Source organism: Cryptomeria japonica, chromosome 10, assembly GCF_030272615.1.
Source record: "Cryptomeria japonica chromosome 10, Sugi_1.0, whole genome shotgun sequence".
Taxonomy (NCBI): domain Eukaryota; kingdom Viridiplantae; phylum Streptophyta; class Pinopsida; order Cupressales; family Cupressaceae; genus Cryptomeria; species Cryptomeria japonica.
This window is the reverse complement of record NC_081414.1, coordinates 776,191,562-776,202,494: the sequence shown is the minus strand read 5'-3', so window position 1 is coordinate 776,202,494 and position 10,933 is coordinate 776,191,562. Positions and strand designations below refer to the sequence as shown.

At 35.7% G+C, this 10,933-nt stretch overlaps 1 pseudogene; it reads left to right on the top strand.

Annotated features, from left to right (window-relative positions):
• Nucleotides 1-7,413: 7,413 nt before the first annotated feature.
• On the top strand, nucleotides 7,414-8,621 carry LOC131076056 (phosphoglucan phosphatase LSF1, chloroplastic-like; annotated as a pseudogene).
• The last annotated feature ends 2,312 nt before the right edge of the window (nucleotides 8,622-10,933 follow it).

Genomic DNA, 10,933 nt, shown 5'->3' with positions numbered 1-10,933 from the left:
TCTATCAATATTTTCTAGGTCTATTGGAATATTGAACTGAGCTCCTAAAGTAGCAAGCCTATCCACTTCTTTATTTTGACTTCTAGGTATGGACAATAGATTAAATGCATCAAAATCTTCAATTAAATCATAAATTCTATGTTTGTACATCTTCAAAACATCATTTTTGGTGACATGGATATTCCTTACCTGGTTGACAACTAGTTCACTATCACCAAAAACTTGTAAACATTTAAATTTTTTCTGCCTAGCCCATTCTAAGCCATGTGCTAATGATTCATACTTAGTTGTATTGTTTGTATAGCTAAAAGAAAATCTCAAAGAAGTGTAGTATCTCATACCTTCAGGTGAAACTAGCGTAACACCACCTCCGGAACCATTTTTACCCCTTGAACCATCAAAATAGAGCTGCCAAACCTTATTTTTCTATTGTTCTGACTGTTGGTCAAGCGAAATATCCTTTTTTTCAAGCTTAGGAATAATATAATCCTCCTCATGAATCATAAAAACACTGAGACCTATTTCATCCATGCTAATGAAAGGATCTTCTACAGTATTCTGGGCTTCCCACTCATCCAAATTCACATCAGGTATGCCTTGAATAGGCGTATCTGGATCTTGGATAGGTGGTAACTCCTCATGATCTCTGATGGCAAGATCTGCATTTATAGGACTTGGGGTATATGGTTCTAAGTGGCAAGTGGCTTGGGGTTCTAACTTAATGCTAACCTTAGTACCATACCGGGTTCGAAAAAATAAGTGTGACCAATCAACAGAAAGGTATCCTCCTAATTTTGTTGTGAAATCTCTATATAGGCAAATAGAAAAGTGTGGAGGTAAGTCAGCTATGCACATGTCCTGAGGTATTACAAAATTAGGACAAGCATCCAAGGTCAAACCAAGATCTTTGACCAATCCAACTGACTTAACTGTTGTTCCATCTAACTGTACAACTCCTCTAGAAATAGGCTCATAAATTATACCAAGTTTATTTGCAAGGTCTTTGGGCATAATTGAACTACTAGCTCCTGAGTCTATCAAGCAATTGTGGACTAGATGGTTGCCAATTATCAATGTTACAAAAAACGGAGGAGGCTTTGTTGCTTAGATTGGATAATTATTCTTAACCAAGATATCATTAGCTAATGCAACTCTGGGTTGATCTTTTTGAGGCTCATTAGTCAAGGAAAGACTATCCAATTTGTCTCTCAGCAATTCCTTTTGTCCAGTAATTTGCAATGCATCTATCATTATCATGGAAATAGTGGTTTTTGTCATAGATTCAACAATATTAAATGGAACACCACTAACCTTCTATTGTACTTTTGGAACAACAAGCTCTTGCTGAGCTGGCTTTGACTGAGATTGAAATTTCTGCTATTCTTTAGGTGTTGCAGGTTGTCCTCTTGGTAAAATCTGCACATTCTGGATAGGTAGAGGTGTACTAATAGTTTACTGACTTGTAGAAGCTTGTTGTTTTCCTTTATTTGGCTACTGTTTAGATTTATTTTGTTGTTGTCCATTATTTACAACTTGTTGTTGATTATTTATAGCTTGTTGTCCAATATCAATAGCACGTTTCTTTGACCTTGTATTTTCTGCAACAGGTGAAAAAGGTCTATTTTGTGCTTGTAGATGATTAACTCCACAAAATTCCTCACCTTGCCAATTCATCATAGCCACCTCAGGACCTTTTGGTTCCTCATTTATACCTACATCCTAATAAGACATGTTATTTTGAACCATCAAATCCTGTGATTGAGCATTCATTGCATTTTGGCATGATGTTTGATTATGAGGTTGTTGGCAAGGAAAACACCACTCTTGTGCCATATTGTTCTTAGTAGGACCTGCATCTTGATAAAACATGTTATTCTGAACCATCAAAGCTTGTTATTGAGTATTCATTGCATTTTGGCATGATGCTTGATTATGAGGTTGTTGGCAAGGAAAACACCACTCTTATGCCATATTGTTTTGAGTAGGAACAATTTCATTAGAATTGCTAGTAGTATTCTGATTATACTATTGGTTTTTTCTATTGTTGTACTTCCTCCTTTGATTTTGAGCATCAACTTGGTAGTTAGGCCTATTGGGTTGATAAGGAGCTTGATATGGGGCTTGATACCTTTGATTTTGGTTCTAATTTTTCTTGAGGTTCACCAATTCATTGCCAAAATTTTGCATAGTCTGCTAGATTTGTTGAGTTGCTTCAACATTCTTTATAAACATCTCTTGTAATGTTTGTAGTTGCTTTGGTGAGTCTACTACAACACTATTTTGAACATAATTTTTAAAACCTAGTGCTGGAACAACAGGTATTGCAGCTATAGGGGGTACTTGTAAAGGCATCAATGGCTATATATCAAGAAAAATAGGCATAGGAGGCCTAGGGGCAATTTTACCACCTTGTATAAGGTTGTTTTCTACTCTAATAGATATATCATAAGCTATTGGTAATGTAAACCCACCCATAGATTGAATCATAACAGCAATATCGCTATTTAAAGCTCTCAAATAATATAAAAATGTATGTTCAGGAGAGGGTTTTACCATTTTTGGAATTCTATTCCAGGTTCACTCAAAATGGTAATTGAAATTAGTCATCTACTCTTGCGGTGCCCTCTTGATAGTGGTCATCTGCTCAACCAATGATAGGTGATTCGATTTATCTGCAAACTGCTTTGTTAGCCTATCACCCAAATCATCCCAATCAGTTACTGAATTAATTTGCAAACCCTTGAACCATTGTAGTGCTTTGCCTTTAAATGATGCTTCTAGTAGCTTGAGTGCTACGTTCTCTTGGGTTATATGGTGAACTACACATAGAGATGCTATATCTATTATGTTCTCAATGGGTGCAACGTGATCTTCACTAGTGAAACTAGGAAGACTTTTTCAGAGTTGCTCTTGGTATAGGATCATGTTGGCTCAAATTCAAAGGGATGCCTCCATTGAAGGGTACAAAAGCATGTGCTCTTGGTATGACCATTGTAAATACTAGAGGATTTACAGGTGAATTCTGGGTAATAGATGGTTGAATTGGAGTAGTTACAAAATCAGGATTTATATGGGTGAAAAAATTAGGCTAATAATTAGGTAGAGGAGAAGAATTAGACAAGAGATTAGAATCTGGAGTTTCAAGAAAAACTTCAACTAACGAACCTTTTAGAAACTCAACTGCTGAATTTGTTATTTTTTCTATCTTTTTCGTTGTCCTTGACCTTCTCTGCGATGGTGGTAGCTCAGTATGGTCAACCAGATCCTTGCTTTGTCTGGTTTGATACTTTTTCATATACTGTTAAGACCTATTCTTTACATAAAACCAGAAAATAGAGTTGCTAGGTATTTAAAAAAAATAACCTCAATACGCTGAAATGTTGTTGTCAATACAGAAACAACAGCAAAAATGGATTTTCTTTGAGCTATGATAGCTCAAACGGGTCCCATCGGGTGTGCCAAAAATTGTTGTCATTGAGGATTGCACCCATGATGCTAAGTTCAAAAACAAGCAATCGTGTGAAACATGGAAACACCTTCGAGCCTATGGATTGCTCAAAGTGAAGGTGAATCTGTGGAGATCAGGTCACCTTCCTGTTTGGTGAATCTCTTGTAAATACTTTTGATAAGAAAAGGGATAGAAAGGGATAGAAATATTGTATGTAATGAAAATCTATTCTAATGAAGGTGATGCACCAAAAATCTTATTTGAGATCTGCAAGTTGCTTAACTCAAAAAACCTTCAACAAATAACCTTGATTGCTTCACAAGTCAACTGAACATGTAGATGCATAAACAGTTCCTAGAAAGGTATGAATTTAATGCATGCGTGAAGGAAAACAACAATTTTTCACAACTTCAAGCAATTAAAATCAGCTAACACAAACTAGAACCTGCAACTAACACGTATCTCCTTGCACCACAAATTGACTGAATGAGACAAATTAGAGGATAGAAATCATAGGAAATTATCAAAGCATTCATTCACTAGATAATACAAGAAGTACCAAGAAGGAAATTTTCTACTATATTACTGAAAATAAAGTAGTGCTACTATTACAAAACTCAAATACTGCTAAGCTACAATGCTTTTTTTTTGCAAAAATGTGTATGCCAGAAAGAAAGAACCAAAGGGAAAAAAGGAGAGAAGGAATATATAGAAATCATGATGAATCCTCCTCAAAAGTGTAAAAGACTGTATGAGAAAAGCCTTGGGTGAATCTGCCCCAAAAAAGGCATAAAAACTCATGCATAATACTGTAAACTAATAATCTTTACTATTCAAAATGAATGCCACTGATCCTGCATGAAGAGAAAATATGCATGTCTAAATGTGAGAAATAGCTATCTTGAGGTGAAAGTTGCATGATGAACTGAACTGTGACTATATTAAAAAGAAATCCCATTGAGAAAATCTTATGCATTCTCTTGCAACTACTCTCTGTGTTGAAACTTATGTTAAAAATGGTTGTGGAAATCATCTCCCTATTTCGCAAGCTTTCCAACGATATGTAAAACTTGCATATTTAGACAATCAATAAGCATCTGCATTAATCTTTCATGTAGAAATTCATCTCCTTGCTTGGCGGACTTTTCACCATTCAAACAACTAGTTCTAAGTCCATCGTGTTATTTTATTGCTAACCACTAGATTGCTTGCATTAACCATGGCCACTTGCATTAACTTTTTTGTTTACTTTCTAGTGGGCCCCACCGTTTGTCACCAAATCTACATGATTATCCATCGAGTAGTTTTACACTATGGTATGGTGACCACCATCTGATCTGTCAGGAAGTTGCTTGCTTTTAACCTCTTCTTATTTCTCTCTTCATCCTGGGCCCATGGGAATGAGTGACGATAATAAACTTTGAACCATTCAGCCACTATGAACCATTGAACCACTTTAAATCAGTTCAACGTTCAAGCTCAAAGTTGACTTAAAAAGTATAGACATTCACTCATCTGTAGACTTTTGCCACGTCAACCTCTAATTTTCTCATGGGTCCACTTTGTTTGCCATCTGGACCTAGACCCACCTTGTCGCCAAGTCTCATCGATAACTAGGTGAGCAACATATCCTTGCGGCTTAGGGACCACCATTGAATCTGTCCACCTGACCGTTGGATGTGATCAATCTGCTCGATATTTAACCTCAGCTAATTTTCTCTCTTGTGCCGCATGTCAACATGTGTCACCGCTTTTGGATCCAATTGGGTGCCACCTTAAATGCCATGTCATCAGTCTCTATGTCACAGCAGATAATCATCAAGAATCTTCATCATGCGATATAGCAACGGTCGTAGATCTATCCTCAAACTGCTTGATCTTTAGTGCCTTAGCCACTCACCACTCCTTTGTCTTTTCCACACGCGCTTTGTCACCATGTCAGGGAGGTAACTGGAGACCTTCTTTCTATAGCGGTATAGTGATATCCCTTAGATCTTTCGGACTACCGTTGATCTTTCCTCAAGTTGCTCGACCTTTAACCTCGACTGATTTTCTCTCTCATGTCGCATGTCAAGATGTGTCACCCTTTTATTGGCTCATGAGATCTACTTAGGCACCACCTGTCTATGAGGCCTACCACACATCTTGCTCTGTCAGATATCCTTCTTTCGGCCAAAGTAATCCCTCGGCGAGCCATTTGCCAATCTCATCAAACTTGCAGTTTCATCGATATTATTATGTTGATGAAGCTAAGCCTTCGGTGAAACCTTTTCAGGACTCATCATGGCCAAGGTCTGCTCGATGTCGATGGAACTAAGCTTTTGATGAAACCTTTTCAGTACTCATCATGGCCAAGATCTATTCGATAAGTCACCCATCCATGCCATGTCACCAGCCACTGGATCACCACCTGTCTTTGGTCTTGTACTCTTTGTTCTACCATGTCATCAGCTGCCAAGTCGCGATGATATCTGGTGATCATCTTTTCATCGCGATATATCGAAAGTCATTGGAGCACCTGCATCACCATTGATCTTTCTTCAACTTGCTCGACCTTTAGCACCTTGGCTGATTTTCTCTCTTGTCAATCACAAAAATAGGACACAAATGTTGAAGAATTCCTCCCCACTACCAATGTGGGGTAAGTGCTTTTCATGACCCCTGTTGTTATATGTGACCTGCACCTAAGTGTTTGTCATGAAAATCTCTAAGTTTGATGCTTGAAAATATTTGAACCCTTCTTTGTCACTACTTGATTAGGCGACAGGGAGATTTTGGCATTCTTAAATCAGCATGCTAAGCTCAACCTCTTCGGGAGCCCATTTTAACCCACATGCTACATTGCTTCTCCTGTATCTGCACATGAAGCAAACAAGTTAGAGAAAAAAGGTGTATTTCTGATTTCTTGCTCATGATTTGGACCTTTTCAAAATGAATGCAAGGCTTCATTAGGGCACCAAATTTGGCACGTGCAAAATTTTGGTAACAAGACCAAAGAGCAGGTTATCCATGGGCAAAGTCATGACAAACAAAGGACAACATAGTACATGAAACTCAAAAGGGCATTAAGGTTCATTTGGTAAGAATAGTTCCCTATGCAATGATGGTGTACTTCTATACCAACCTTGGAGAAAGTGCATTGTAATGATCCTTGTCATAGTCAAAAAATTAAGAAGTTTATGCAGAAAATGCCATCTAAAAGAGGACAGTGTCCATGTAGCTAGCAAATGAATGAATCTAGTTTCAATATAAGCCTATAGAACTATATGTAATGACACCATACAAAGACATAATACAACTATTTTTCTGGAGCATAGCTATTTATACAAATCTATCAAGACAGTGAAAATAAGACAAATATTATACTATTGTCAGTAATGTATAAGATAGCAGTCATTTACAGAATGTTGTCCATCATGAATAGTAGTAGCTATAGAAGTTCTTCCTTATGTTCTCAAACACCTTTGATATACACAGTCCATATATCTAAAGGGATTGGCATGAAAATACATTTGAAAGTGTTGCAGTACTAGATTCAAAGCATCTCAAACATAAAAGAAAGAATACCTACACTAGTCTATTAGTTTTGTTCCTGGTCATAAGACCATTCATACAGTGATGAGCAGTGATATCTTTCCAAGCATCTTTCCAGATAAACACAATATTGTTTAAATAGTAAAAGATTACTTTAAGAGTAAAGGATAGTCATCAAGCATGAAAATCATAATATCAATGAGCAGCCTCAGGTCAATAAAGTAATCATAGTACAATAGCAAAGTCTTTGTAATGACACTTCATAGAAGCATATCATGACAGTCTGGTTATAACTGAAAAGACTTCCCAAAGTAGATTGTAGAGAATCTATTGAAATAAAGAACAAGTAACATATAATCATGGTGGAGTTCCAATTATTACATGGGACAAAAATAAGTTGACACCAAGTCTTCATCTAAAAGATGGGATAAATGGACAAGCTAGGTTTGTCTTGTATTCTTCAAAGTTCCTTCAACTAAAGGGATGGAAAACTCTGGCAAGCTTCATAAGTAATGGAGCTCCTATTTCAAAAACACAGATGAGTTCATCAAGCAATCTAATGCTTGTTTAACCATCAGATGAAATTGTTGCTTTATTTACTAAGGAAGAGTCTATAGATGGAGTAGAATGGACATATGGTAGTTTTCCTATTGATGAATATATAAATGCACTTAAGCGAGTTGAAGGAGAGTTTTCTTACAATCATTCTCTTGGCATGAGATACACAAAGGTCATAGAGCATATATTTGTTGGATCATGCATACAGACAGAAGAATATGTGTATTCCCTTACAAATAACATGGGCATAACAGTCATATTGAACTTGCAATGCAAAAAACAAACAAGAAAACTCAGGGATTGATTCCCAAGCTATCGGCAAGGATTTGAACAAAATTCTGTTACACTGGTCAATTGCTCAATAAGAGATGTTGAATCTGTTGATTTGCGATGGAAAGTGCATTTTGATGTGGGAGTTCTATATCAACTTCTAAGAAAGAAGCAACATGTTTTAGTCACATGCACAACTAGGCTTGATCGGTCACCTGCTTGTGTGATTGCTCACTTGCATTGGATTCAAGATGTGGCCTTACAAGAAGCATTAGAATTTGTCACTAATTTGCATTCTTGTAGGCCTGACAAGCTAGCTCTTGTATGGGAAACTTGGGATCTTATTGCAATGGCTGAGGAAGTACATCACAAAGGACCTCCAACACATGCAGTACAATTTATTTGGAGCCATGTTTGTCGAGAGGGAGAAGAAGTACAACTATTTGGAGATTTTAGAGGTAACTCAAATGAACCCATCAAAGCAGTTCATGTTGGCGGACAAAAGTATGTTGTAGATCTTCGACTTCCTCAAGGAAAGTATAATTACAAGTTTATTGTTGGTGGCCTATAGAGACATTCAACTACCTTTCCCAGTGAAACTGATCAGTGGGGCAATGTGAATAATGTCATTTGGATTGGTGATGTTGCTAGTGCAAGGTTTGAATCTCCCACTCATCAAAATCTTAAGGATCCTACTATCATAAAAGTAATTGAAAGGCCTTTAACAGAGGATGAGAGGTTTGCATTGGCATTTGCAGCTTGAAGAATAGCATTTTCAATTTGTCCAATTAGATTAGTTCCAAATTCTTAAGTGGAGTTTTCAACTTGTATATTATAAGTGGGTTCGATTGATAAAGCATTAATAATACACTAAGGTATTTGAATGCACTTAGACATAAGCCTTCTTTTATAAAAGAAGCCTTTATAGACAGTCATAAAGGACAAATTTGAGACAAAATAGGAAGTTGCAAATATCATGAGAAGTCATATCTTACATCATTAAAAGAAATAGATTCAAAGGCTGAATAAATACAACAAACCATAGATTGTAGTCCTTGAAAGAGCAATTTATACAAAGATCTCAGGCTATATATGTATATCAGTTTCAGAATAGTTCATGGCAGCTCGTAAGAAATAAAGTACAACACCCCTCAAGATATTCATAAGAAGCACTCTCACAATAAAAATACAAATTGCAGTACTCATAGAAGCTTTCTACAGTGAATCTAGATCAAGCAATGGCTACAGAGTGACAGTGTTATATCGCAAGTTGAGGATAAATAACATTCAAATCCCTTATGTCATAGAGCCTTTGAAGGTTCAAACCCAAAGAAGATGGAGTTTCAACAATCAATATTCTAGGATTTGATAAAAGGAAACAATATAATATTAATTTTTAGGAATCCTTTCACCAAGTTCTTTGCATGCAGAGAAATACCAAATCAACATCACTGAATAGAGCTTGCTATAGAGAAAACATTCATGTTAAAAAACCCTAAAATACATCCAAGAAAATCACATATTTTGGAAAAAACCTTTCTTTATTTACTTGAGAAATAGTGGCACAACATAATAGAAGATTGGTTTACATACCTCAGAGAAGTTCGAGTTAAAACTTTAAAAAACCTAGCAGCAGTTCGAGCTCATGTAGTGTGTGCATGATGACAAAAAGCAGTGAGATGCAAAATGGATGAAAAATGAAATACCATATTGATTTTAGGGTTTTCGAAAAACCTTTTACTTCCTCGGTGAGGATTTTTAGTGGGTTTTAATTCTATTTAAAATATTGTAGATTAATTGTAATGTGGTGGTTGAGTTTGACTCCCCCACTAGGACTTTATGTCCTAGTCTTTACAGTTGTGGGGGGCTCAAAACCCTTAGTAAGGTTTTATTAAGTTCATTTGTTTTCTTTTATTAATTATTATTATATTTATTTACTAATAAAATGGCAAATAATGCCATTATTAGTACGATAAATATAATAATAATAATTTAATAATTATTTTACATTAAATAAAATAGAAGTAAAAAAAAATTAAAAAAAAAAAAGATTATTTAATCTTTATACTTCTATTTTATTTAAAATAAAATAATTATTATATTTGCACTAAAAAAATAGAGACTATCAGTTGCAGATTCACTGAGAGTTTATTTTTTTAGTTCATGCTATTTTTCGTAGTTATCATGCAATTTGAACAGAGGAGTGCTTTTTCAGCTCAGAACTATTTTAGGCTTCCGGGTTCACACAGTTTTCAGACAGAGAGTATTTTTTTCTTTCATGAGCTATTTTTAGCAGTCCTATCATGGAGTTTCAGCTAAGGGGGATTTTTTCAATTCAAAGCTATTTTTCATGAGATTGGCAGTTCTATTTTTAGCACAGGGGGTTCTTTTCATGCAACTTTAGTTGGGGTCCTATTTTGAGCATATGAGGCTATTTTAGCATGATTATGCATGAGTTTTTTACGCTATTTTGGGCAAATTCTCCCAACGCTTTTTCTCGTGCAAATTTTTTCTATTAGGACTTTTGAAGGAGATGTACATGATGGGTTCTATATATTCTCTCTCCTTTTTTCCCACTGGTTCTTTCTTTTTTTGCATACATGTTTTTGCAAAAAATCATTATATCTTAGCACTTTAGTATTTTAGTTTTATAGCAGATTTCCTTTGATATTACAGAATTTAATGAGTTTGCCTTGGTAATTGTGCATGTTTACTTTTGCAAATTTGACAGGAATTTACTATGTTTTGATCCTGAAACCTTTAAATTTAGTTTCTTTCATGTGCATGTATCTTCTGCTTTTAATATAATCACAGGTTTCAGGTTGTGTAGAAGAGGTAACTGTCAATTTGGTTGTGAAACTGGTTTTCCTTCCAGGTTTATGATTTCCTCAGCCTTCCTGGGAAATTTTTATGTGGTTGAAGAGTAAAATTACTTTCTATGGGCGAAGTTTTGTCATATTTTTGTGAGTTTTAGGCTATTATCATTATAATTTTTGGTGTATCACCTCCTATGTTAGTTGCAGATTTCAGTATTTTTAGATTATTTCTTACTCTTTTCCACGTCAGTATTTAGTTTTAGGAGGGACTCAAGGGAAGCCAACCCATAACCTAGATATTCACCTT